The sequence below is a fragment of the Balaenoptera physalus genome, assembly GCF_965194825.1.
Source record: "Balaenoptera physalus genome assembly, chromosome: 1".
Classification (NCBI taxonomy): Eukaryota; Metazoa; Chordata; class Mammalia; order Artiodactyla; family Balaenopteridae; genus Balaenoptera; species Balaenoptera physalus.
The window spans coordinates 61235427-61263169 of NC_138882.1; the positions used below are offsets into that span (position 1 = coordinate 61235427).

Consider the following 27743-nt stretch of genomic DNA (forward strand, 5'->3'; position numbering starts at 1 on the left):
ACTTCTGAAGCCCGCGCACCTAGAGCCCGTGCTCCACAAGAAGAGAAGCCACCGCAATGAGAAGCCCGTGCACTGCAGTGAAGAGTAGCCCCTGCTTGCTGCAACTAGAGAAAGCCCGTGAGCAGCAGTGAAGACCCAACACAGCCAAAAAATAAATTAATTAAAAAAAAAACTTACTCCGTTACAATACAGAGTTGAATATCAAGGATAAAAAAATTAAAGCAACAAAACATAGTAATAGCTCAATTAATGAATGTATTCCAACTGTTGTAGAAACATTATTTTGAAGTATAACAATGTAAAAAGCATAAAAATCAATGCACTATAGACTATAAAAGGGGGGTTACTATGAACTGAACTGTGTCCCCCCAAAATTCATATGTTGAAGCCCTAACTACCAATGTAATAGAAAGTATTTGGAGCTGGGACCTTTGGGAGGTAATTAGGGTTAAGTGAGGTGATGAGCGTAGGGGCTCATAATGGGATTAGTTCTCCCATAAGAGGAAGAGACATCAGAGCTCTCTCTCAGCCGTGCGAGGACTCAGCTAGAAGGCATTCAGCCAAACCCGACTACACTGGCACCCTGATCTTGGACTTCCAGCCTTCAGAACTGTGAAAAATAAGTTTCTGTTTTTTAAGCCACCTCGCCTATGGTATTTTCTTTTTTTTTTTTTTTTTTTTAAAGATTTATTGATTGATTGATTGATTGCTATGTTGGGTCTTCTTTTCTGTGCGAGGGCTTTCTCTAGTTGCGGCAAGCGGGGGTCACTCTTCATCGCGGTGCACGGGCCTCTCATTATCGTGGCCTCTCTTGTTGCGGAGCACAGGCTCCAGATGCGCAGGCTCAGTACTTGTGGCTCACAGGCCTAGTTGCTCCACGGCATGTGGGATCTTCCCAGACCAGGGCTCGAACCCGTGTCCCCTGCGTTGGCAGGCAGATTCTCAACCACTGCGCCACCACGGAAGCCCCCCTATGGTATTTTCTTATGGTAGCTGGAGCTAACAAAGATAGAGGGGATTGATGTATTAACTTCAGAAAACAGCATTTTATCACTCAAATTTTAACTAAATTTTCCATTTAAAATAAAAAAGTCAAGACATTCACCACACTCCTCTGAGTTCCAGGTCAATCAGCACTCACTTTAAAAAAAAAATTTTTTTTAAATTAATTTTTATTGGAGTATAGTTGAGTTATAATGTAAAATATTACCTTTCTAAAAAGTTTACTTTTGATTAACTCCCCCTCCCCCCCAGTTTGACTTTAAACACATTAATCAAGGTACTAGTCTTTATACACTCCTTAAATACAAATGAGGATCATAGAATATTTGAGGCTGAAAATTATTTTATATTCAAGTAAGTCAATATGAAGTAATATGACCAGAAAAACTAATATATTGGACCCTGTCCTTTTCAAAGCCTCTTGTCAAAAACTTGAATAAAGACCTGGAAAGTAGACATCACATATGACACAAACATCTGAAAGAGTAACAATGCACTTAATGACTTTCTTAAGATTTAATGACTTTCTTGGAATGCTGGATAGAATTAAATTGGATTTAAGAATAAGTGGTTAGTCACAGCTCAAGAACTGAATTTCATAAATACAGAATACAGACCCAGCCTGTTCATATAAAACAGGACAGTTAGTGACAGCTAGTAGTGTGACAGCACTGCTTTACAAAAATTGCTACTTTGATAGAAATCTAATGCACAAATCTGGAATTGTGACAATTCTACTGAATCCTGTGTTTATCACATTGTTTAGAGCATTACGCTCAATTCTGGTCTTCATTAAGACAAACATTAAAAACAAACTAAATTGGATACAAAAGAAAAACTTCATAACTGTTCAGCTTACCCATAGGTGGGAACAAGTTATATCTTAAACTCATTCTCTACTTTCACCATTAGCCAAGCAACCCAAAGAGCTATGAAATGAAGTGATAAGTAATTTTGGTGAGGCACAAAATGCCACAATGCCATGAGGTATGTGAGAGAAGGATGCTTCTAGGAAATAAGCTCAGACATCTCTCCCTATCTCTCCTGCTGTCTCATCCCCAGAGTTTGTTTTGTTTTTTAGAGAAACAGTAACTCTCGTGAAGAGATACATAACTGTTTCTTTGTGGGGAAAAAAGAGCTCTGAAAAGAAAGCCAAATCCTCGTGCAGATGATGGAAGCCAAGAGAAAGTGAAGAGGTTTGAATGCTATCATGGTGTTCAAATATTTGGAAATTTATAAGATATTAAAATGTGACTGTTAAAGGTTGACTACAGTGTCTTCCTGGGCACCAGATATGTTCAAGCAACAGCAAGATAAGCCTTTATCAAAAATATTTTAAAAGGTAACTTCTGCTTTGAGTGAGAGGTTGAACTGGTCAACTTCTAAGGTCACTTCCATTGTTAATTGTTATAATCACTTAGTAATTCTAAAGTCAGAGTGACATAACACTATTTGCAGCAACATGGATGGACCTAGAGATTACCACACTAAGTGAAGTAAATCAGACAGAGAAAGACAAATATATGATATCACTTACATGTGGAATCTTCAAAAAACTGATACAAATGAACTGATTTACAAAACAGAAATAGACTCACAGACATAGAAAACAAACATGGTTACCAATGAGGAAAGGGTGGGGGGATAAACTGGGAGTTTGGGGATTAACAGATACACACTACTATATATAAAAGAGAAACAACAAGGATCTACTGTATAGCACAGGGAACTATATTCACCATCTTGTAATAACCCATAATGGAAAAAAATGTGAAGAAGAATATATATATATGTGTGTATAACTGAGTCACTTTGCTATACACCTGAAACTAATACAACATTATAAATCAACCACACTTCAATAAAAAATAAATTAAAAAATAAAGTTAGAGTGACATCCAATATTTTTAAGATCATCTGCTATTATAACAGTAAAGTTAAGAATATCACCATGTTGACTGCCTCTACTACAAACAGCACTACAGCAAAAGCATTAAAAATTGTCATTTTTAAAAACAAAGTGTAATACAAATAAATCTGTTGCAGTTTTAATCAAAATGGTAGAAGGGCTCAGACCGTTCTTAGAAACTGAAATATGTGAATTAAGTTTCTGGGGCCAAGAAAGCCTTATCAGAAAAGAAATGTAGCTATCAAATCTTCTGTATTATAAATTACTATCCCAGCAAAGTAAAGCTGTGTGTCTATCACTTACTCTATAAGTTGTCTGCCAGAGCACTCTTTTGGACAACTTGTAGTATTTTAAAACTGTTCGTATTACACAATTACTTCTCTTACAACAGATTCAGTTTAAACCCCAGCTCTAACATTTAGTAGCTAGGTGTTTTTATAGCATAATTGTGGCATACACATATTATGGCATAAGCATTTCCACAGTCATTAAATATAATCCTGAATTTTTATTTTCTCATCTGTTGGCTATATCTTCTAGTCTGTTGTGAGATTTAAGTGTGTATAAAGCTCTTAGATGGTGTCTGGTACTTAATAATGAGCTTAATAAACGGTAATAACATTTTCAAAACTTATACATAGTAAATAAAAACTAATGCATAAATAATTTTAGTCAACTTTATTTTTAAAAGGCAAGTATGTTGGATTTTATGGAAGAAAAAGAGAAGCATTCTGTTCAAGATGCTCATCCAACATCATGAATTATTCTAAACCTTTCATATAACTAAAGTGCTGCCTTTAAGGGTTGGAATTGTAAGTTTAAATTTTTAAGTGTAGAGAATTGGTTAGCATCCCTCCCCACCAAGCACTGGCTCTATTCCTCTACCATTAAAACGATCTGTCCTGAGACATGTTAACCTACCCATCTCTTTCTGCTACTTTCTGCTTTCATTTTTCCCCATGTTTTCAAATTTGTCATAAATATAACTATACAACCAAAGAAATTTATTTATTTATTTTTTGGTCAGGTAAGGAAATCAAGCAATCAGCACATATAAGCTATTCTTGACTTTTGAATCCTTACTCAATAGTTCTTTCTTCATCAGGAGAGATATTTTGTGTCTCCAAAATGTCAGAAGACTCTGATTCTACAGTGGGGAGATATTTCATCTTTCTACATTCTGCATCCTAACTGTGGTGTGGGCTACATGTAACTACACATATCAAAAAATCCAATTTTTCTTAATTGAAATTTTAACACTTATACAGCAATATAACTAACCTTCCACATCTTTGTCAAAAGGCTTATTTCAATAACATCCTTTCCCTGCTTTTAAAATAAAATTCCTCTATCTGTCCCATTTCAGAAGTAATTCTTCATATTATGTTCAATTAAGATCTACAAAGTTTAAACCTAACATTAAAAAGTTACTTAAAAATACAGGCCAAGGGACTTCCCTGGTGGCACAGTGGTTAAGAATCCACCTGCCAATGCAGGGGACACGGGTTTGATCCCTGGTTCGGGGAGATCCCACATTCTGCGGAGCAACTAAGCCCGTGTGCCACAACTACTGAGCCTGCGCTCTAGAGCCCATGAGCCACAGCTACTGAGCCCTCGTGCCACAACTACTGAAGCCCACGCGCCTAGAGCCTGTGCTCCACAACAAGAGAAGCCACTGCAATGAGAAGCCCGTGCACCGCAATGAAGAGTAGCTCCCGCTCGCCACAACTAGAGAAAGCCCGTGCACAGCAACGAAGACCCAACACAGCCAAAAAAAAAAAAAAGCTCAAACATCAAAATAAATAACGTTAAAAATATATACATATACAGGCCAAGCAACAATAGTCATATTGCCAAAAATGTAAATTGTAATTGCAACTGAAAAAGTGTAAAGTGGTTTTTTTAAAGATTAAAATGTTAAGTATAGTTTTACTCATATATTCTCTTTCCTCTTGGAAAGTTTATAATCTACATATGATATTTTAATAAACATTATTTGTTTCCAAATTACTAGAAACAATAAGTTACAATGCGGGGCTTCCCTGGTGGCGCAGCGGTTGAGAATCTGCCTGCCAACGCAGGGGACACGGGTTCGAGCCCTGGTCTGGGAAGATCCCACATGCCGCGGAGCAACTAGACCCGTGAGCCACGGCTACTGAGCCTGCGCGTCTGGAGCCTGTGCTCCGCAACAAGAGAAGCCGCGATAGTGAGAGGCCCGCGCACTGTGATGAAGAGTGGCCCCCGCTTGCCACAACTAGAGAAAGCCCTCGCACAGAAACGAAGACCCAACACAGTCAAAAATAAATAAATCAAAAAAAAAAAAAAAAGAGCACAGGATTAAAAAAAAAAAAGTTACAATGCCCATCTTTAAAAATACACTGGATAAACTGGAATTCTGTACTTGCTGTTGGGCAACTACTTAACCTATTTTCATAATAAGTTCTAACCTTTCTGTTCCTAGTGACCATTTCTCCAGTCTCCCAAATGTTTTTGATGTTGTTCTAAACATATCCTTAATATGTCTCCTTAAGGAGCCTTTCAGAGCACTGGCCTCCACAGGGCCTTTGTGCAAACAGAAAAACACACCCTCTGGGAAGATACAGGCACTCATCTTGGTGAGAGGGCTGATGTCTTGGGAGGGAGAAGAGAAGTGGAGGCACAATTTCCACCTTCTCCTCTCCTCATTTTTTTCCAGCTTGTCTTACTTCACTCTGATTTAGACTTCCATGAAATGTTAATCTAACCATTCTCCTGGCAGTATCCTCATCTCCCTTGCTTTTCTTTACACCTGCCTGGCACAACTCTAATTTCTTATTTGATCCAGCTGCTTTGTGCCTCCCACCACTCCCTACTCCTAGACATGCTGCTGGACATTGTTAACAGTCTTCAAGAGAAGCCACCGCAATGAGAAGCTGGAGGCCTAGCCAGGGCACAGGACTCTGAAAGCAGATCAAGGGCTAGGTTTCAGTCCTTGCTGCCTCCTTCAGCGAGGCATCTTTGTGCAGTGCACAAATGGTACAACCATATACAGCAGCCCTGTATACAACCGTATACAGCAGCCCTGCACTTTCAGATTGTTCATTAGGAAAGAAGGAGGAAGGAAGATCGATTATTAACTTCCCTAGACACCCATTCTCCAACTACATATGCACCATGAGGAGATCTTCCAATCTCGTTGAGGACCTATCCTCCCTTTACCTTCAACTTTCTACTTCTCATGTGTCCCTTTTGTTTTAAATGTGGTTAAGACTCATGTGATATCAAAGAATATTAAACTCAAAAAGTATAATAAACACATTTAATGTGATCTTTGTAACAATCCTCTAAGATAGGGGAAACAGGTATTATCTTTATTTTCCAGATGAATACAGTGTATCCACAATTTGAAGAAGCCAAGTCACTTGCCCCCAAGTGACAAAAGGATTAACCCCAGGTTTTCAAACTCCTAGTCCAGAGCTCATTTTGAGTGTTCAACACACCTAAAAATCAAGAGGTCTCACTACTTATTCCTCCCTGCTTAACCTTTCAGCCTCATTACTTGACTTAAATCCTTAGGGTCACCAAGGATCACTCAAGCCAAATCCAAGAGCCATTTCTCACATATTTTTCTGAACTCTGCTACATTTAGCTGTCACAATCCTATTTTAGAGATTTTCCTCTTCCACCCTGATTTCTGTAGTGACTTCTTTCTTAAGTTATTCATTCTTGTTCTCCTTCTCTTGCCATAGATTGTCTTAGACATCCTATCCTGTTACATTTCTCTGTCTAAATAAACCCAATCCACTTTGCAGTTCATCCTGGAAATGGCTGTCCCAAGTATGTAGTTAAGGCTCTAATTTATCTCTCTACTCCTGTAATGCTGCCATTTGCTGTTTGATGAATCTATTCTATTTTTAGGCTTTCATCACTTCTGGCCTTCGTTAATTCCAACTGCTGCCTGATCCTATGCAGTATTCATTTCTTATAGCAGTTATGTCCCAAAGGGTGGGATACAAATGAGTACTGATGGTATATTAGATGATTTTATGTAGTCCATAGAGGAATATTTAAAATTACGTGTTTACTTTAACACATGTTGAGGGGAAAAAACTCTAACACCAAATAATCACATAAATTTTTCTTTTAAACTCAATTAGAAGATAGTAAGCTGAATTAAAGAAAAATATTGACAGATTGTTTGAAGATAAAGCAAAAATTGTGAATGACTAAAGTTTGAGAAACACTGGCCACTGGGAAATCCATGTAGTATAGAAGTTAAGCACTCAGGCTCTGGGTCAATGATTCGAATCTCACCTACTACCTAAGTAACTATGAACAAATTACTAAATCTCTTTAAATCCAGTTTTCTAGTTGTGTAATGGGAATAAAATAATCCACATTCTAGGCTTAATGTATGGAATGAAAGAGATAATCCTCAAAGTGTTCTTAGGTCAGTGCCTGGCATGGTAAGTGCTCACTAAATATTAATAATTACAATTATTCTTAGTCTCTCCTGGCCATCATGCCTTTACTTGTAACCAACTGGGCACTCGACCTATACTATGGACAATTTTCCATATATGAATTTTCTGCTCCAAATTTCCACTACCTGTCTCTATATCTTTATTTTTCTCTTCTGGTATGAATCCAAAGATCACATGATAAGTTTTAATATTAATCCTTAAGACTGTGAACATCTTGGCAGTACGAACCAAAAGCCATTTTCCTCTCATGCACTGTGCCTTACAAAATTAAAAGAACCTGTAATGTTTGTTGAATAAATCTAAAAATTAGTAAGGATAATCTGAAGCAAAAAAATCTCACAATGCACAGAACATAAACACAAACTATTTGAAAGCATCTGATACTATTCTAATAGGTAAATAAACGGGGAAAAATGATTGGGGTATTCTTTTGCTCCACTAAGACATTTGTCAGTTGAACCTTGGTTGTGGGTCTAATCTTTATTTCCTAATCTCATTTATTCAATAACATATAATAAACTCTAGATACATGCCAACCACTGTACAAAGTGATAAGACACGGAAACAGTCTAGCAAAGTAAGACAGAGTAATATCAGAACACAGACAAGTAAATAGAAAACTACTATATAATGTTATGTAAATAATACCCAGTATTGGGGCTTCCCTGGTGGCGCAGTGGTTTAGAATATGCCTGCCAAGGCAGGGGACACGGGTTCAAGCCCTGGTCCGGGAAGATCCCACATGCTGCGGAGCAACTAAGCTGCCAGTGTGCCACAACTACTGAGCCTGTGCTCTAGAGCCTGCGAGCCACAACTACTGAGCCCGCGTGCCACAACTACTGAAGCCCGCGTGCCTAGAGCCCATGCTCCGCAACAAGAGAAGCCACTGCAATGAGAAGCCTGTGCATCGCGACGAAGAGTAGCCTCCGCTCGCCACAACTACAGAAAGCCCGTGTGCATCAACGAAGACCCAACGTAGCCAAAAATAAATAAAATTAAAAAAACAAACAAACCTAATAGTGTTTTTTAAATACTAGATGTGCTTCACAAATGCTGATTATGTCCTGCTCTTCTTTAATGTAGAGCACCTAGCAGCACCACACATGGGTGAGTATATTACATTGACAGTAATAATTCCATTGCTATCTTGTGTTCAACTCTAGGTATAGGCTAACCACCTAAAAGTTTTTGTCAACTAGACAACTGTTGAAACTCAGTAATAGCCCTTGTTCTGATTTGCCAGAAAATATGTGCACACAAAGGCCCCAAAATGTGACAGGCATTCTGTCAATCTAGAGCAAAATAATGACTAGAAATATAACGGGCAAAAAGGTCAGACCTTTGGGGAAGTGGGGAGGACACACATACAATAAAAAATTTACTGAAATCACTGTCTCTAGAGAACACTTTTACCCCAAAAGATGTCCTGACTGATGCATCAATGGCATTATTGAGAATTTTTAAATGTTATGACTCAAAACTAACTTATTAATTCTCAAGACTTCTAAGCAACAGTTAACACAGACTGAGACAAGCTTTCATTGTGTCAGCCTATTCATAAGATGACAAGGCTTGCTTTACTGAAAGTATATTAGTCATAACTCAGGCAGACACAACTTTTGGATCTCCTTCATGGTAAGAATAGGGTTCTATACCAGTTTGTGTCAACATTTTATGAAAGATCAATTCGTGCCTTACACAAATATGGCATAAATAGCATCTGAAAAATGAGTTCCTCAACTGAATTACAAACTGAAGTGGTGTTTGGGGGCTGGGGGAAGAAGGAAACCACTTGGAGGGAGAGGAGGACATAATATAATCTTCAAAGACATTTTACCATAAGGATGGTGGGGTGGGGTAGGGGTAGAGGGGAGACAGGGACTTGAATGAGGCAGAACTTCTGTATTTTCAGCTATGCCCAATATACTGATCCCAGAGGTACTGACTCTAGAACATGAAGAAATCTTTAAGAAACAAAACCCAATATATAAGTGTAAAAAAAAAAGGAAAAAAAAAAGATATTTAAGTCTAAAAAAGCCTTAAAAAAAAAAAAAAAGGAAAACTATTTCTTAAGTTCCAAAGGTATACTCCATTCTGAGAATATACAGGTTACCCACTGCTTGGAAGAAGAGTATTTTCTTCTACCAGTATTCTGTCATTCTCCTTCCACTACTAGTTGAACTTTTACTATGTACTGAGCACAGTAATAAGCTCTTTACATACATTATCTGTGATAAACCTACAGCAAGCCTTTGAAGGAGTTACTGCTATTATCATCTCCATTTTACAGATGAGGAAATATTTTATCAATAATATAGACCAGATATCAAAATTTAAAAATTATCTGTCATACTACAGCATTTGAGTTTTACTCGGCTGGCTTTTCTATCCCCAGAGTAGCTATAATGTATTTTTTACACCTTGGAACACTGTAACCTTCACATGCAACAATGTTTCTATACTGAGTCAAGGAAAACAAAAACTAGGTTAATAATGCTGTACCTTATTTAGTTCCTATAGTTTGCAAAATTACAAGAAACAGGGAGGCAGTCTGACAGCTTAGAGCATCCCCTTTGCGTTTAGACAATCTGGGTTTGACTCTATACAGCACCATCAATAACTGCCGTGTGACCTTGGTCAAACTACTTTAATTTCTCAGATTTCATTTCCTCATCCGTAAAATGGGGATGATGATAGTACCTCCCTCAAAGGCTTGCTGTAGGATTAACAAAGAGAATGTCTGTAAAGAGCTTAATTCTGTGCTCAGTACATGGTAAAAGGTCAACTAGTGGAGGGAAAACAGCCACATACAGAAGTTCACTAGACCGAAACACAAAAGTAAAAGTAAAAAGCCTATATTCTGAAAATCCCATTATGTTAAAGGAGAGAATTACTAGTTGACTATATGCTAGAAACTCAAATTCAACCTATTCCTTTTTTTAGGGGATCAATGCATTTGAAGTGGACCAGAAATGATGCTGCAGTGCATTTGTGACACACACCTAAAAATGGCTCCAGTCTGAGCAGCATCTTAATTACCAACAGTGGAGGTTAATCGACTTCTAACAAATGCTGGAGTTGGGCTTAGTGGGCGTTTAACGATCACCTTATCATTTTTATTTGCGGGAATAAGCTATCAAGCATTTAATCAAGAATCCCGATTCTTCTGGGGGCATTCCAAATGAAAATCTTACAGCACAGCCGCCTACTGTACAATTCCAAGTACCCTGGCGAGGTATGAATCTATGGACATACGCTGAAGATCGGTCAATGCGGAAATCCGGCTAGCCTTAGAAGCCAGCAAACATCAGACACGTCGGAAACCTCAAAAGAATCTCAGATCAAGTCAAAACATATACACATCCCTTTAAAGGAATTAGACACAGTCCTCTCAAGGGAAGGAAGAATTTATCAGTGTTCCTATTGGCCCCCTATGCCCTTTTCTTCAAGCCCTAAAGTGGGGCCTTTACCGTAACACCAACACTAATGCCATCTCAAGAGAGGAAGCTGCGGAGATTCACCAAGCAGGTTAGGGGATGGAGAGGCCTAGGGTGAGAAGAGACTATCCGAACCCGCCTCTGGAGTTGGGGCAGCACGTCCCTAGCGGAAGTAGGACTGGTCCTCATTCCCCGAAGCGCCTCTCACCGAGCCCGGCCTTTAACCCGGTCTCTCCCGCACACTACTCATTGTAAATTTCACCCTCACTAACCATGAAGAAGAGGTAGGCATTAAAGAGCCTAGATGAGCCCCCGAGTTGTTTGGGGGGACACATGCCCACACTAGGAAAAGAGACCGCGCACCCGCCTATCCCGCGGAAAGGAAACTCCCTTCCCTTACCCGGCAACGCGCGTAATCCCCCTACAGGGCCTGAGTGGGAGGAGGCCGACGGGTCCGGAACTCCCGCTGCAGACCACATGGGGCGGGTCTGACTCCGGTTTTTCCCGCTCCCCAAGCAGGAGGCCGAGGCTCCCCCAGAAGCAGAGATGATGGTAGCCAAAGAGAAAAAGAGGATGCCCGGACCCAAGGCCCTCTCCACGCGGCTCCCTCGTCTCTGGGCGCCAGGGTCGGGGTGCGCTCCCACGCCCCGGGCCGCCCCACGCCAGCCCTCCCGGATAGGGCCCGCTTTGATCGCAGCTCCTACGCCCTCGCTTTCCTTACCGGCCAGGATGAGTGTCAAGCTGAGTGTGTCTGCGCGCTTCGAGGGGCTCCGCAGAGCTCTGATAGGGGGAAGGGGAAGGGGAAACTAGGGGTAGGGGGCGGCTGGAAGGACCCTAGGCCCCAGAGATCCGAAGCTGCGGATGGACAAACCGCCAAAGCACTTTCACTCCTTCTCGAGACGGAGATAGCGAGCGAGAAAAAGAAGCAAGATGGCGGCTAGCCAGCCCCTACGTACGACGTCATGCGGCGGCGTACGTAAGGCAAATCCCCGCAAGACCGCCCCCCGGCGCAGAGACGGCCGGATCACGTGAGGTCTCCGTGGCGACCCAACCCCGACGGAAGGTGACGGCGCCGCTTGCTGGACCGAGGGAGTTCCTGCGATCAGAGCTCAAGATGCAGGGTGAAGATTTCGCCTGAGATCTCTCCAGGAACTCTTAAAGAGACCTCAATTACAGGTTGTTATGCCTCAGGGAAGTGAGTACTCTTGTAGGTGCTGGATAGTTGTGTGAATTGGTTCAGACAACACTTTGGCAGTGTGAATCAAAATTAAACTATGCATAATCTTTAACCTTGATATTTGGCAGTATCTCGGTATTTTCTAGAAATGTACATACACAATACTCGGTATTCATAATGCCAAAACCTGTTTGTTAATAAAGATACAGAGATAAATGCATTATGTTACATCCATATTATGGAATATTTGGAAGCCATTAAATTCAGAATAATGTTTAAGGACAAGGGAAATGCTTAAGCCATAATACGCTTATGCCATAAATATGCTATAAAAACACACATATATGCATAGTAATAGAAAAAAAGACTTTAAAATGTACTCTGAAATGTTTATAATGGTAAACACCTTAACAATAGTTTTCTTAGAGCCATCAGATTTTTAAAAATATTTTATGCATGGCTTTCTGTAATTTCCAGATTTTACAATCAGAAAAAGTTTTAATGTGTAATGAAAAATTTTTGTGAGTGATAAAATTGTTATGAGAAATAAATGGTAAACGTGTGTATACATATATAGTGCATACATGTGTGTATTTAGTGTGCATGCTTATGTAAATATATATAGCATTGTGTTTAAGATACAAAAAGGCAAAAAAAAAAAGATACAAAAAGGATTACATATTTTTTAGGCTTTAAAATAAGACTCAAACAGGTATGAATAACAGTTCTGCTAATTAATTACTATGTAGTATGGATAAGTTACTTAACATCTCTTAAATTCAGTTTTCTCATTTTGTAAAATGGAGATAATATACACCTACTTCTCAAGTTTGTGTTATTGACTCACCAGATATTTATTGAGCACCTACTATATGTGCTAGGTACTGGGATACAAAAGTAAAGAAAAGTTAAGATCTTGGTCCTAATGAAACAGTGTAGTGATGCAGATCACATAGTAGATTTGGATATGTGCAGTGAAGGAAACAAACAGGATATTAAGGTAAAGAATAACTGGGAAAAAAAAGGGAGAGAAAAGAAAGAAAGGAAGGAAGGAAGGACGGAGGGAAGGAAGGAAGGGAAACAGGAAGGAAGAAAAGAATAACCAGGAAGACAGGCACTCCAGATTTACTTTATGTGGTCAGTGAGTACCTTTCTGAGAAGGTGCCATTTAAACTGGGACCTAAATGATAACAGTAGGGACCTCCTCAGCAATGCATAGAGTAGGTGGGAAAGTGCTCTGGACCAAATGAACTGCAATTACAAGTGCCCTGATTTGGGAAAGAGCTTGGAATGTTCTAGGAACTAGGAGGAGTATGTCTGGAGCTTAGTTGAGAGAGAGTGGCACAAGATGAAACTAAAAGGAGAGACAAGGGCTAGGCTCAGAGGGGCCTTGGAGGTCAGGGTAAGGAGTTCAGAATGTCTTCCAGGTACAGTGAAAAGTCATTGGAAGATTATAAGAAGGGGAGTCACATGGTCTGATTTTCCATTTTAAGGAGCTCACCGTTACTGCTGAGTGAAGAGTGTGAAGAATGGATTAAAGGGAGGTGAGAATAGAAGCAAAGAGCTCCACTAGGCAGTAATGAAGTAATCACAGTAGTGAAGAATGATAGTAGCTTGGAGTAGGATAGAGGCTGTGGGATGGCGAGAAGCAGACAGGTTTGGTATATATTTTTAGAGCTAGAATATACTTGCTTGTGGGAGATGATCACTTCTAAGTGAGGGGAAGGTGTGAAGAAGAGAGAAGAATCAGTGGTGACATAGATTTAGGGACTTTCCTGGCAGTCCAGTGGTTAAGACTCTGCACTTCCACTGCAGGGGGCACAGGTTCAATCCCTGGTCAGGGAACTAAGATCCTGCATCCTGCACAATGCGGCCAAAAATTAAAAATAAAAAATAAAAAACAACGATGACATAGGTTTATGGCTTGAACAATTGGGTGGATGACAGTGACATTTATAGAGACCATGGGGATGGGAGAGGGAAGGAAAACAGTTTGGTTGGTGGAGCAATAAAAATTAAATATTAAAAAGAAAAAATTGAGAACAATTAGATTTTAGGCATGTTAAATTTGAGATGTTCCCATAGTGTCCAACTGTAGATAAAGTATGCAGTTGACGTGGATGTCTTGGGCTCAGAGGGGAGGTTGGGGTTGGAGATAGAGATTTGGGCTTCATTGACATGTTTCGTATGTATTTCACATGTTTCAAGCAGTGGGAAGAGATAAGATAACTCAGAGAGAGAGATTAGAGAAACAAGAATAAAGGGCCAGACCTAAAGAACAACAACATTTGGAGGTTAGGTGGAGGTGGAGGATTAAGCAAAAAACACTGAGCAGATGCCAGAGAACTGGAAAACCCAAGAGGATGATGTCACAGAAGCCAAGAGAGGAGAGTATTGTAAGAAAGTGTGAGCAATCGACTATGTTAAATGCTGCTGAGAAGTCAAGTCTTATGAAGAAGGAGCCAGAAGTGTCCATTGTATTTGGCAACATGGAGGTTACTGGTATCTTTTACAAGAATTTTTGGTGGAGCAGTGAGGTCAGAAAGCCATATGGTAGTGAGCTAAAAATGAGATAGATGTTGAGAAAGTGGAGACTGTAGATAAACCATTCTTTCCAGAACTTGAACTCTGTCATGACAGAGAAAGAAAGTAGTGGCTGGAGAGACGTGGAGTAAAGAGAGACATTTTAAAACATTGGAGACAATAGATCATGTTTGTATGATAATAGGAATAATCCAGAAGAGGCAAGAGGTGGCAATTATGTAGTAGAGAGAGGGAAACTAGAAGAGAGAAATCCATGAGAAGGTGTGAAGAGGTGAGTCCAGAGCGCTGATGGAGGAGAAGATAGTTGCAGCTCTAGGGACAATTGATGATTTGAGGGTGGGAACATAAGGGAAGTCCCATTGATGGCTTCTATTTTCTCAGCGAAGTAGGGAGCAAAGTAATCTGATGAGAGGGCTTGGTATGTAGGAGTTTGAGGAGAAGGAGATTCAAAATTTATCTCAGAGAGTGAAAAAGTAAGCCTAGTGTGAGGAACAGAGTAGGATTCGCATGATCTGCTGAGAGCATTTTTTGAAGTTGTGATTATGGATCTAAAATATGCCATTCAGTTTATTCATATGATTTCTCCAGCAATGTTAGCTCTTTGGTACAGCTACAGAAAAGATAGAAAGATTCACCCATGCTGAGTTTTACCAGGCAAGTGTAACATAGGGAGGCAAGGATACCTCTAAGTGAGGGACTGTAATGATAATACTGTGTTTAAACATATGGTGGATGTGTAGTAGATGGTAACTTGTGTCCACTTTATAATTTGTTTATGGTATATTTTATATCCAAAGGTTACCTACCACTTTTCCTGGTCTGAGCTGTCTTCTATACCATTGTGGTCATGAAATTGTCACTGTAACAATGTTGGAATAAATAAAATAATAAAGAGAGGTAAATCACAGGCACTCAACCCCCACCCCATTGATAATCAATGATCTTTTGAAATGGAAAAGCTTGGCTGATATAGGGTCATTGCCAGCGAAAGGCCTGCTGACTGTCCCCGGGTAGACAGGGAAGCATAACTTTGGTGAATTTTCCAAAATACTCTAGGATGTTGTCTAGAGTATTTTAGAACAGAAATATCTTTCATTAGCAATGTAGAACAGCTCCGGCCATCAGATGAACTTACCTTAACTGAGGTCACAAGACTGGTGTATACAACCAGAATAGTTATTAATTTCCAAGAGCTGTAATTTATATACCTGAATACTCAAGATTGCAAAGGCAGTGCATTTTCTATGTAGACAAACCTACTCAGGAAACCAAAAGCATTAACAGAAGGTTGCCTGATGAGCACAGATTCAGAACAAGTGGAGTTGTGTGTACGGACTCTTCTTGATTCATCTAACTCCATGACAGGACTGTTTTGTCCCAGAGATAGAAATACTCAGTTTCCAACGGTTGCAACTTTGTACATTGATCTCCAATATAGTAGGGGCATCCTGCTGCACTGTTGATTTGGGCTCCTTCTCTCCTGACAGCATTTGCATGGGCACTAACCCTAAAGTGACCCTGTATGCTCTTTTCTCTGTTTCCATGGCTACCCAAACCTCTTAACAATATTCTTCATTAAAGGTCAAGTTACAATCAAGTCAGTCCAGTTTGTGTTTTAAAGGTGACTTTGCCTACTTCTGCTCATATGCATTGTATATAATCTTAAAGTTTAGCTTTCAGGAAGCAGTCGTATTATCCTTATTTCCAATATCTTGGGGAAAATCTGACTGCAATCTCTAGATATTGGTACAGTGTCCAAAGCCAAATAATACTCTTTAAAATTTTTATTTTGTTTTGGATTATTTGCGTCTCTCCTAACACCCTTTTAGTGTAGATAAATTTGTCATAACAAAAATGTTTTCATGACAGTTTGAATGAAAACTTGCATTTAATTTCCAGTTCTGCTTTTTAAACATTAATTTTAGGTTAATATCAAATTGCCAATTGATATATGAAATAGGGCAACCTAGTTTCTTACTGAAAACAAATTGATTCTCCAAACAGTATGACCTACTTTGTTTGTGATTGCCCAGCCTTATTTGCTAGCGGTTTTATTGTTTCTACCCTTCTCATTGGGATTGATTCTATAAACCCATAGGTACTGAACGTTTATGGGGTATGAGGTGAAAAACAAAAGAACCAATGAAGGTATCATGCTTCATTAGTAATAGTGTTTCTTAAATATTTATGTGCACATGACAATTTTGGTTTCCTTTCACCAATGGTCCAGCAAATCTTAATTAGTAAAATTGTGAAATAGTATGAGCCTGATATAATGAAAACCATAATACCCAAATACTGTATGAAAATGTAATCTCATTTTATAAACCTCAACAGATATTGTAATTTTGCTAATAAAGAAAACATATTGCCAGTGCTTTGAAAAATTACCTTCTGCCAACTTGTAAGACATTATATACTAAATATATTACTATATATGTTATATAAAAATATTATATTATATGTAAAGGATAAAGATTTTCATTATTTATCAGACTATTATTAATTTGCTCAGCAAACCCTTTTTATAATGGAATGAAAGGTACATTTTTGGCTAAAAGTGTTCATTTATCACAAGTCATATGTCAAAGAAATTTGAATTAACTGGAGTCTACTGTCCACCCAAAATTTCCCCAGAATTTTCTTAGCTAAGAGGAGAAACTAAGTTCTTGGAGCAGTGGATTTAAGTCAAGAGGGTATAATGTCATTAATGAACAGAGAATATCATGGAGAAGAAAGGAGGGGAAGAGGAAGGAACTAGAGGAAAGAGACTTACTGGTTCACAGTTTTGCCTTAGGCTGGAAGTTACGAAGTCAGGAAGTGAGTAATGATAAAGGGGACGGATCCAGAGACCAATAGGAAAGGGAGTGGGTCTAGGGAATGCAGAGTAGAAAAGATTACAAAGGAAACTAGGCAGGTGGTAATTGAAGATACAGAAAAGGTGATTTCTTAATGTTTCAGGGCAGATAATAGAAAATTGATATATTGCTGATGGATATAAATACAGTACTCAATTATTACCTCTGAAATTGTAACTTTGGCTGCTGCCTGTAGCATTTCTCAAAGTATAGGTCACTTTTAATTTTTTTGCTGCCCAACCAATTGTATATAAAATGTAAAAATGAAGCCACCAATTCAAATCATTTATTGCTACATAGTAATTAAGAGAAGTAAGGTTGTAGTACATTTCCCTTTTTTTAAAAATTTATATATATTGTCCATCAACAGATGAATGGATAAAGAAGATGTGGCACATATATACAATGGAATATTACTCAACCATAAAAAGGAATGAAACTGAGTTATTTGTAGTGAGGTGGATGGACCTAGAGACTGTCATACAGAATGAGGTAAGTCAGAAAGAGAAAAACAAATACCGTATGCTAACACATATATATGGAATCTAAAAAAAAAAAAAAAGAAAATGGTCAGAAGAACCTAGGGGCAAGATGGGAATAAAGATGCAGACCTACTAGAGAATGGACTTGAGGATACGGGGAGGGGGAAGGGTAAGCTGGGACAAAGTGAGAGAGTGGCATGGACATATATACACTACCAAATGTAAAATAGATAGCTAGTGGGAAGCAGCCGCATAGCACAGGGAGATCAGCTCGGGGCTTTGTGACCACCTAGAGGGGTGGGATAGGGAGGGTGGGAGGGAGGGAGATGCAAGGGGGAAGAGATATGGGGACATAGGTACATGTATAACTGATTCACTTTGTTATAGAGCAGAAACTGACACACCATTGTAAAGCAATTATACTCTAATAAAGATGTTAAAAAAATTATATATATATGTTTATATATATATGCTTTCTCAGATTCTTTTCCATTATAGGTCATTACAAGATATTGAATATAGTTCCCTGTGCAATACGTAGGACCTTGTTGTTTATCTATTTTATATAAAGTAGTGTGTATCTGTTAATCCCAAGCTCCTAATTTATCCCTCCCCCACCACTTCCCCTTTGGTAGCCATGTTTGTTTTCTGTGTCTGTGAGTCTGTTTCTGTTTTGTAAATAAGTTCATTTTTATCATTTTTTAAAGATTTTTTTGGTTCCACATGTAAGTGAAATCATATGATATTCGTCTTTCTCCGTCTGACTTATTTCACTTAGTATGATAATCTCTAGGTCCATCCATGTTGCTGTAAATGGCATTATTTCATGATAGTACATTTCTTTGTTAGCACTGGGATTAGGTATTTTGAGTAACTTTCAGGCTTCTATTGGAAAAGAGAATTTCATGTGTTACAGAGTATCGGTAGTTCACACCCAGTTCAGATTTTATTTCTTTGTATTCTCCATTCTTATTTCTGCTGGGGTTAATTAAACAGTTATTTCAGAAATATTTCTTTGAGTTGCTGAGAGTATCAGGGAGATAATTGCTTCAAATGGGAATTAATAGTAAGCACAATACTCGAGGGATTGGACCATTGTTAACTTTATAGGGCACTGTCTTGATAGGAAGAAAAGAAAAGAGGAATAGTGATTGAAAGAGAATTGAGAAAAAGCTTCTCAAAGTATTTAACAGCCTGGGTAAATTGCAGTGAAATGAAACTCTTCATTTCAATATTCATTATTACCTGTATGAGATTTTTAATTGGAAAGTGTTAATCATAATAATGATTAATAAAATAGTACCACCTATCAGGCTACACGTTACCAGGCCACCTGCCCAACCTTGGAAAATGCTAGGATGATGAATCATCTCAGTTTGCATGAGACTGTCGTGGTGTTAGTACTGAAGGTCCCATGATCCAAAAAACTTCTCAGTCCAGGGCAAAGTGGGATAGTTGGTCACCCTATGCTGGCTGCAATGAAGTGGAGCCATAGATCTTAGTTCTAAAGTTCTTCCACGTTAAAATCTCCTTTTGATCTCTACAATCTGCCTGAGAAGATGCCCTTTCTGGAGACCACTAACAGGAAGGGAGCCTTTTCTGATACCAGAGAAGGTTCTTTTAATCTTGAGGGGTTAGCCAGGCTGCAGCAAACCAAGAAGTTAGGCCTTAGGAGCCCCTGGCAGCAACTGAACACATCAGTTCTGCGGTTCTCACTTGACTGTTAGTGCTGCATTAACTTCTTCTAACCTGTTATAGCTGCAAATTATCACATGCTTGCTGGGGGGCCAGCACTGTTCTGGGTTCTTTACATATATCATTTTATGTGGCAAATTGCAATGCGGATTATAAAACTGGGCTCAAAAAGGATAAGGGGCTTGCTTTAAGCTCACAGTGCTAATCGGTGCTAGAGTTGGTGTTTTGAACTTAGGTCTAACTTCAAGCAAAGCTGATGCAGTCTGGAAGGTTCTTTGCATACTTTCTCTGACCCTTCACTCAAGGACTGTATCTCTTCATCACTTGCTCTGTGACCTTCAGGTACAGTGACTGATGCTGTTAACTAGATCAGGCTCTTTTCTTGCTGGTAGAGCGTTATGCTGCGTGACTGTTGCTGGTGAAATCTCCCTCAACTCAATGACAGAAGGTGATTTAAAGTGATTCTTTAAAAAGCACAGAAAGAATAAGCATGAACAAATACTACCCATTGTTAAAAGATTAACACCAAAAGCAAGAAATACAGTTGCTTAAAATCATTAAGTAATAAATCATCAGTAATTTGGTCTGATACAATTAAAAACACTAAAGTAACTAGATTACTGATTTAGAGAGTGAAATCCCCAGTCACTCTCCTTAAAATTCAAATTGAATCAACAATTCAGCAATGCATTAATTATCCAACTTTATCAATGTTATGAAATGAGGAGGTAGTGAGAAAGTATTTATGCTTACTTGGTACCATGCAAATATAAGTTCTAGTTATTTGCGTAACATTTTGACCTTTCTCTAAGGTCGAAAAATGACAGAAAATTTGGGCTCAAGATTTTTATTATTACTTTTTGTTCAGCACCCAAATTTGCAAAAGGTAAGTTTTTTCCAGGAACAGTGGAAGAAAAAAACAATGGGCAACAGCCTGTTGCCTGTTCTCTAGCAGTGTGACTTCTGGGCTGGCCAACCAGCCCATGGTACTAGTTGAGGGTTCAAGGGCTTATTAGGATGAAGTGCATTGTTAACAAATCATAACTAACTATTATTGCCTTGTATTAGAAGAAAGTTTCCTTAAATCAGCCTAGAGGGGACTTCCCTGGTGGTCCAGTGGTTAAGACTCCACACTTCCACTAAAGGGGGCGCGGGTTCGATCCTTGGTCAGGGAAGTTCTGCATGCCGTGAGGTGTGGCCCAAAAAAAAAAAAAAAAAGAAAAAATCAGCCTAGAGGGAATTTTGCTTTAAAGAATTGGCATCAATCTTGCTAATAAGTATTGCATAGAACTTTATTAGGTCACAGAGATGACCTAATGTCAGGGGAAGAATTTACCATTTTTGAAGTGGATCACAGAAAATAAATGGAATGGGAATTCTTAATACATTACTCAAACTGTGTATTTGCTATTTGTAAATGTCATGATGTATATCATAAATCTGTATTATTTGCTTTAATTTTACTATGGGACATTTAACTTTATATATGTTATACTTAACTTTTATTTCTTTTTTCCTTCAACAAATAAGACAGTCTAAACTCCTGCTCTCAGGGAGTGTATAATCAAGTGGGATGAGAAAGGGGTGAGGTTAAAAAAATTACAAGCAATTATAACTAATGGTGATAAATGCTCTGATGAGGGAATTAAAAGGTACCATATGAGCCAAAATAATGGGCACCTAAACCAGATATACAGAGAGGGCTGGTCAGGGAAGATGGATCCTAACATTTTATAGGAATTAGCTACATATATGGGTGTATGTTAAGAGTGAGTGTGTGTCTGTGATGGGGGAGGTAATTGCAGTATTTGGTGGGACAGTGTTTGGGGAAAGAGAGGCAGTTGGCTTGCATATAGAGAAGGGTGAAGAATGGTGCAGGCAGAGGAAGCATCATGTGGAAAGACACCCCTAAATCCAAGGGAACATGGCATGTTTGAGGATTTTAAAGTATCTTGGGCGACTTCCCTGGCGGTCCAGTGGTTAAGACTTCACCTTCCAGTGCAGGGGGTGTGGGTTTGATCCTTGGTCGGGGAGCTAAGATTCCACACACCTTGTGGCCTAAAAACCAAAACATAAAACAGAAGCAATATTGTAACAGATTCAATGAAGACTTTAAATATGGTCCACATCAAAAAAAATCTTAAAAAAAAATAAAGTATCTTAGTAGCTCTGTTGCTCAAAGCGAAAGAGAAGTAGAAATAAAAAGCAAAACTGCAGAGGTGATCAGAGACCAGACTGCAAAGAGCCTTCTAAACTGAGTCTGGAGTCTATCCCAGGGGCAAGAGGAGCCTTTGGATGAATTTACACTGGTATATTATGTAGTCTAGGTAAAATTGGTGAATTTTCTTGGCATCGCACATGGAACACAGCGTAATGTATATTATTCCTTAGTCATTTGTAGTCAAATGAAACTATTACCACAGTCAAGGTGACGTTTTCATCACTGATCTTATTATTTTTTAAATTACAAAAGCTGCATGTGCAAGCTAGTTGGAGATCTTATATATATATATATATATATATATATATATATATATATATATATATATATATGTGCAATCAGAAAATGGAAACAGAAATTCTCTCCACCCTCCCTTGGGGTAATCTTTTAAAATTTGAATCTCAACAAGTTTCTTCCTTGTCTTAAATTCCTTTAATTGCTTCAGTTGCCTCTGCATAAAGATAAAAATCTTTACCTGAGGGCTTGCTGTGGTCCCCCACCTGCCTTTCCAGCTTTCTCTGGCAGAGCTCTCTACTTTCTAGCCAGCAGGACTGGATCTTAAACCAAATTATGTGATGCTTTGCCCCTCTTGCCTTAGGGCCTTTGCCCTGTGTTTTCCTTCTCCCTCTACTGCTCTTTTCTGTTTTACCCCTGCTTTTGTATATTCTTAAATATGAATGAATATTTTAAATAACTGCTAATTAATGATTATTGAGTGGTTATTTTGTCAAGTTCTGTGCCTTACATACATTGTATCTCTTTTTGGTTTTTTAAAAATATTTATTTATTTTTGGCTGCATTGGGTCTTCGTTGCTGCACGCGGGCTTTCTCTAGCTGTGGTGAGCGGGAGCTACTCTTCATTGCAGTGCACGGGCTTCTCAGTGCGGTGGCTTTTCTTCTTGTGGAGCATGGGCTCTAGGCATGTGGGCTTCAGTAGTTGTGGCTCTCAGGCTCTACAGCACAGGCTCAGTAGTTGTGGCGCACAGGCTTAGTTGCTCCGCAGCATGTGGGATCTTCCCGGACCAGGGCTCGAACCCATGTCCCCTGCATTGGCAGTCGGATTCTTAACCACTGCACCACCAGGGAAGCCCGTATACATTGTATCTCTTAACCCTCACAAAACCTGTAACTGGTGTTATTGTCATTATTTTGCAAATAAGGAACTGTAATTTTCCCCAAATCGTGCAGCTAGGAAGTGGAGTTCCTGGGTTTACATGGATTCAGCTACTTCCTGAATCCTTAGACCAAAATAAGTTCCTGGTTACAGGCTCCCGTATAACATCCTTATAGTTCTAGTTCTAGTTCTAGTTCTCCCTTATAATCCTTGTTGCGTTTACTGTTAAATGTCTGCCTTTCCAATTAAACTAGAAACTGTATGAAGACAGAGACCCTGTGTGATCTGCATCTATGCCAGGACCTAATGTATAGTAAATGCTTATTACATACTTCTGGAGTGGATGTTGAATGGATAGTAATCTCCATTGCACGGTGCATAGTAGTTTTGGGGCAATAGCTTGAATTCTGGAGTCAGAAAGAAGAGAAATTCAGATACAAACTCTGCCAATATATAACCTTGAGATGGTATTTAACCTCTTTAAGCCTCAATTTCTTCACCTATAACATAGAGATAACAATACTTTTCCCCCCATAGAATTGCTCTGAGGAATGAATAAGATGATATCAAAAAGCTCCCAGCACAGGATGTGACACATCCTTTTGTCTTATCAACTTTGAATGTAAAATATTCAAGGACAAGTATCAAGCCTTGTAATCATTTTGTGTCTTCTACTGTGCATGGCATATATAAAGTCTATAGTAGATAACCAATAAGTAGTTACATTGAATGCCAAGAGGTATTTCTGTGAGGCTAGGGTTTATGATTTCAGTCTGTTTACCTTACCAGTCAAGGGGTAAAAATAAAGCAGTTTTCTTATCACTGTTTCTTGGCTAAGTGGGATTGTTGCTGGCTGCTCAGGGTGGAATGGGGGTGAGATTACACAGATCAGAGTTGAGTCAGTATCTATCTAGGTCAGACTATGCAAGATGCAAGACACTTAGAAGATACATAAACCAGTAGATCTTGGGTGTGGTTAGAACTCATGGATTTGCTAATTTCCACAATCTTGACTTATTCATTCGTTAATTTATCAAACATTTATATAAAATAACTATATGTAGAGTGCTGTTCTAGGTATTCTGGGCAGTGATTCTCACACACTCTTGGTGCTGGCCACAGAAAAAGCACCTGAGGAATTGTTAAGATCATAAATTCTTGGGTCTCACACTCTGGGATTTGTAGTAAAGGGCTGCAAGGTCCTGGGGACTCATGTTTTAAAAAAATTCTTTATGCGATTCTGATGGACTCTTCTAAGAAAGCAAATATACTGAAGGCACTGTTCCTATTCACAGAGGTGATTGGGAGAGGAGCATGGCTAATAAGGAAAACTTAGTCAAGCCACATCAGTTTTTGTTGTTGTTTTTGTTTGTTGGTTTGATTTTGGCTCTAGGTAATACAAATTTATTTGTCCATATCATCCGTCCTGCAAAATACAGCCTAAGGCTTCACAGACAGGCCAAGTGCTATTGTTTTTTTCATGTTACTGTTGGGAGTAAAAGTGTGCTGGTAGACAAATATGTGGACTGATAGAATGTGTTTATATATAAGCTGGTATGTAATTAGAAGCATACATGATAATATAAAGTCTACTTAGGTCTAGTGAATTCTAGGTCAGGAAAAGATGAAATAGAATTGTCTGGAGAGGTCTGATATCCTTACCAAGTAGGCTATCCTGAAGAATTAGTATAAAAATAAAGTGTTGGTAAGTACCTTTCTATCAATGCCCAGAAAATGCCCCCGTTATCACTCACCCTGTGAACAGTCCTCTGGCTTCCCTGAAATTTGGGGATGGGGGTGAAGTAGAGATGCTGGATGTCTCCATCCACACAAACACAAATTCAGCATGAACCCTGAATATGAACGTATAGGTTTGGGACAGCAGAAAAAGTGCTGAGTGCAGAGCAAAAGCATGTATAAGAAAAATGTTTTCTCCTATTCAGTTCCAGGATGTAGAATAATACATATCCATTGCATTTTACATAATCAGGAATTTAATAGTTGCTATGTTGCAAAAGTTTGGTTCCAGCATTAAATCCAGTCAGCGAATATTATTGAGCATCTACTGTGTATGGAGGGGTCTTTCTAAACATTCCAACAGACGGAAAACTCTGGTGCTTTACTTTGACTCTAAGTTTACTCAGAGCCAGATGTTTTTACAAGCTATCTCAACATTCCTGTTATTAGTGTCTGCTTTTAGTATGGAGGGTAATGTGACCTATCACCCAATTACCATTTATATATTTTGTATGATTTTTTACATTTCCAGGTGTGAGTTTTTTGAGGGTGTTTTTGTACTATCTCTATGAGGCAGATAGTTGAGTCATAGAACAGACTATTAACACGGGACTTTCCAAGTCAGTAAGTAAGCACCTCATCCAAGGTCATGGATATAGGCTCTGACAACCACCCTAATTTAGCTTTAAATTTATCGTTTGGTCAAAATTTTCTGCTTCAACCTAAAATACTTTTTCCCTGAAAAAGAAGTGTGATTAAATATATTAAACTGATTTTGAATTAAAATATCGGGAAGAAACATAACTAAAAATAACAGGATATGATTAGTGGTTTTGATTCATAGACTATTTTTATTTTCTTCTGGAATCTGAGTATCCAGATTTGTATTTGCAGAGCAATACAAGAAAAAATGAGATTGCAATCTTTAGTTTTGAAGTTCTCTTCTTTTGAATTCATTCTTAGCCTTATTGAAAGACTTGAGATCTTGATCCATTCTTGAATACTGTCATACAACTAAATTTCTCCTGGACTAGATGTTAACCTGTTTAAGGGTATGATAATGTTACTGTGGTTATGTTGTTTAAAAATCCTCATCTCCTAGAGATACATATAGAAATATTTATAGGTAAAATGATACAATGTCTCAGTTTTGCTTTAAAAATATTCTAGCCAAACAAAACAAAGCAAAAAGAAAAAACAAATGGAGGAAATGCATATGTAATAAGAATGGCAGAATGTCAATAATTGTTTAAGGTGGTTAGGGATACATTGTATTCTCTTTTCATTAATTTTTTAAAATTTCCACAATAAAAATTTTTTAAAGGTTTTTCTCAGTGACACATTCTACATCATATTCTTACTTCTCCCTGTTTTAGAAATCTTTCTGTTGACAAACCTTCTTCCAATAGCACAGCTAGAATATAAGCACCATGAAAATGACCCTTCCCATGCTTTGTTCATGAATACAAATTTAGCACCATTTACTGAATAACTTATGCTTGGTGCAGTTGCTGTTGAAGCAAGGGGGTTCAAAAGGAGCACATGATCTGGTTACTGAGAGCAAGTCAGATTTCTGATCTTCAGTTTCCTTATTGGAAAATGAGCAAACTAAACTGGATGATCTCAATAATCCCCTTCCAGTTCTAAGTGTCTTTGAATCTAGCTTCTTGGGAATAATGACCATAATGATCTTTTGGTTGAGACAATGTAAAACAATTGGACTTTATATACATCTGCATATAATAACAGGTGATTTGGCACTAAATGCCTGTTCCTTCATCTGATAATAGTATACCCTTCATAGCACTCCTTTCCTAGCCAATCACCCTTTATTTTCTCTGCTGGTGCTCATTTCTTTCCAAGGATAATCTGGGTTTTCCAGCCAAATCATTGCATTCAAGAACCTACCCTACAGTTTTTATGTTAGGTGAATCTTTGGAATTAGCTGGCAATACTGTTTATTTATAGTGGAAGATGACCTAGTTGTTGTCAGATAATTTATACTCTAGCTTCGAAAATTCATGACATTCTAAAATATATTAGGGGCTTCCCTGGTGGCCCATTGGGTAAGGCTCCATGCTTCTAATGCATGGGGCCTGGGTTCGATCCCTAGTTGGGGAACTAGATCCTGCCTGCATGCCACAACTAAGAGTCCACATGCGGCACCTAAGAAGTCTGCACGCTGCAACTAAATGATCTCGCATGCCTCAACAAAGATCCCACATGCTGCAACTAAGACCCAGCGCAGCCAAAATAAAATCATATTAAAACTTTATAATTTAATTTAGCCTAGTTTTTTTTCACCACCCCCCCCCCACGGTAGTTAACACATTCTCAAACTTAACATGGTTATTTTCCTTAGCTACAGAGAGTAAAATCAGGACCACACTAACAGTGCAATTTTACATACTATAAAAAGAACAAATACCAGGGTATCCTGAAGAAATGAATTCAAAGTAACTGTGGTTGTTTAGCAGAAGCATGAGCAAAATGTGTTTACAGAGTTGAATGTTGCTGTGGAGAAATCAGAACTATATATATATTATATAAATATATATATAATATATATATTTGTCACAACAGAAAAAGATAAAACAACTCCCACAATCTTTTCTTTGAAGCTTTCTTCACTAAATCTTAATTGTTATGTCTTTGTATTCTTTGGGTTCTGTTGGTATTATTAATTACATATAAGAAATAATTTTTAAATACTGTCCAAATAGTATTTTACTTAGGGAGGCTTAGAGATATATTTTGCAGCCAACATGACTAATTGTGTGTCTTTTTGCAATCTTTTCCTGGGAACTGGGAGTACAGAATGCAACTGTACGCCTTAGTTAACATTTTTATTTGCTGGGAGGTGGGGCTGGGCTGGCAGGAACAAATGTAGGTAAGTTGGTAACTTCGATTTTTCTTCTGTTTTACAAATGAAAGAAAAGGCCTTTTTTTTTTTTTTTCCAGATCCTTCACCTATTCTTCCTCTCTCCCTTCTTTCCACAAATGTTTATGAAATTCTTTCTATGTGTCAACTTTTAGGGATTTAAAGAAGTGAAGATGGGGTTGTGATAGAGAAGAGGTTCTGACATTCCAATCATCAAGAAAGT

At 38.5% G+C, this 27743-nt stretch overlaps 1 protein-coding gene and 1 long non-coding RNA gene across 14 annotated transcripts in view; one reads left to right on the forward strand and one right to left on the reverse strand.

Annotated features, from left to right (window-relative positions):
- The window catches only part of PRRC2C (proline rich coiled-coil 2C), a 99703-nt gene extending 87931 nt beyond the window's left edge, over positions 1-11772 (reverse strand). For 9 of the 13 annotated variants that reach the window (XM_082436895.1, XM_082436896.1, XM_082436901.1 and 6 more), the window contains exon 1: positions 11533-11772. The gene's annotated coding sequence lies outside the window, so the exon portion shown is untranslated. The remainder of the gene's footprint in view (positions 1-11532) is intronic. The other 4 variants (XM_082436900.1, XM_082436897.1, XM_082436899.1 and 1 more) reach the window with 2 other exon arrangements.
- Positions 11773-13932: 2160 nt separating this feature from the next.
- The window catches only part of LOC309649519, a 70892-nt gene continuing 57081 nt past the window's right edge, over positions 13933-27743 (forward strand). The window contains exon 1 of the long non-coding RNA XR_014257178.1: positions 13933-17882. This is a non-coding gene — a long non-coding RNA (uncharacterized lncRNA). The remainder of the gene's footprint in view (positions 17883-27743) is intronic.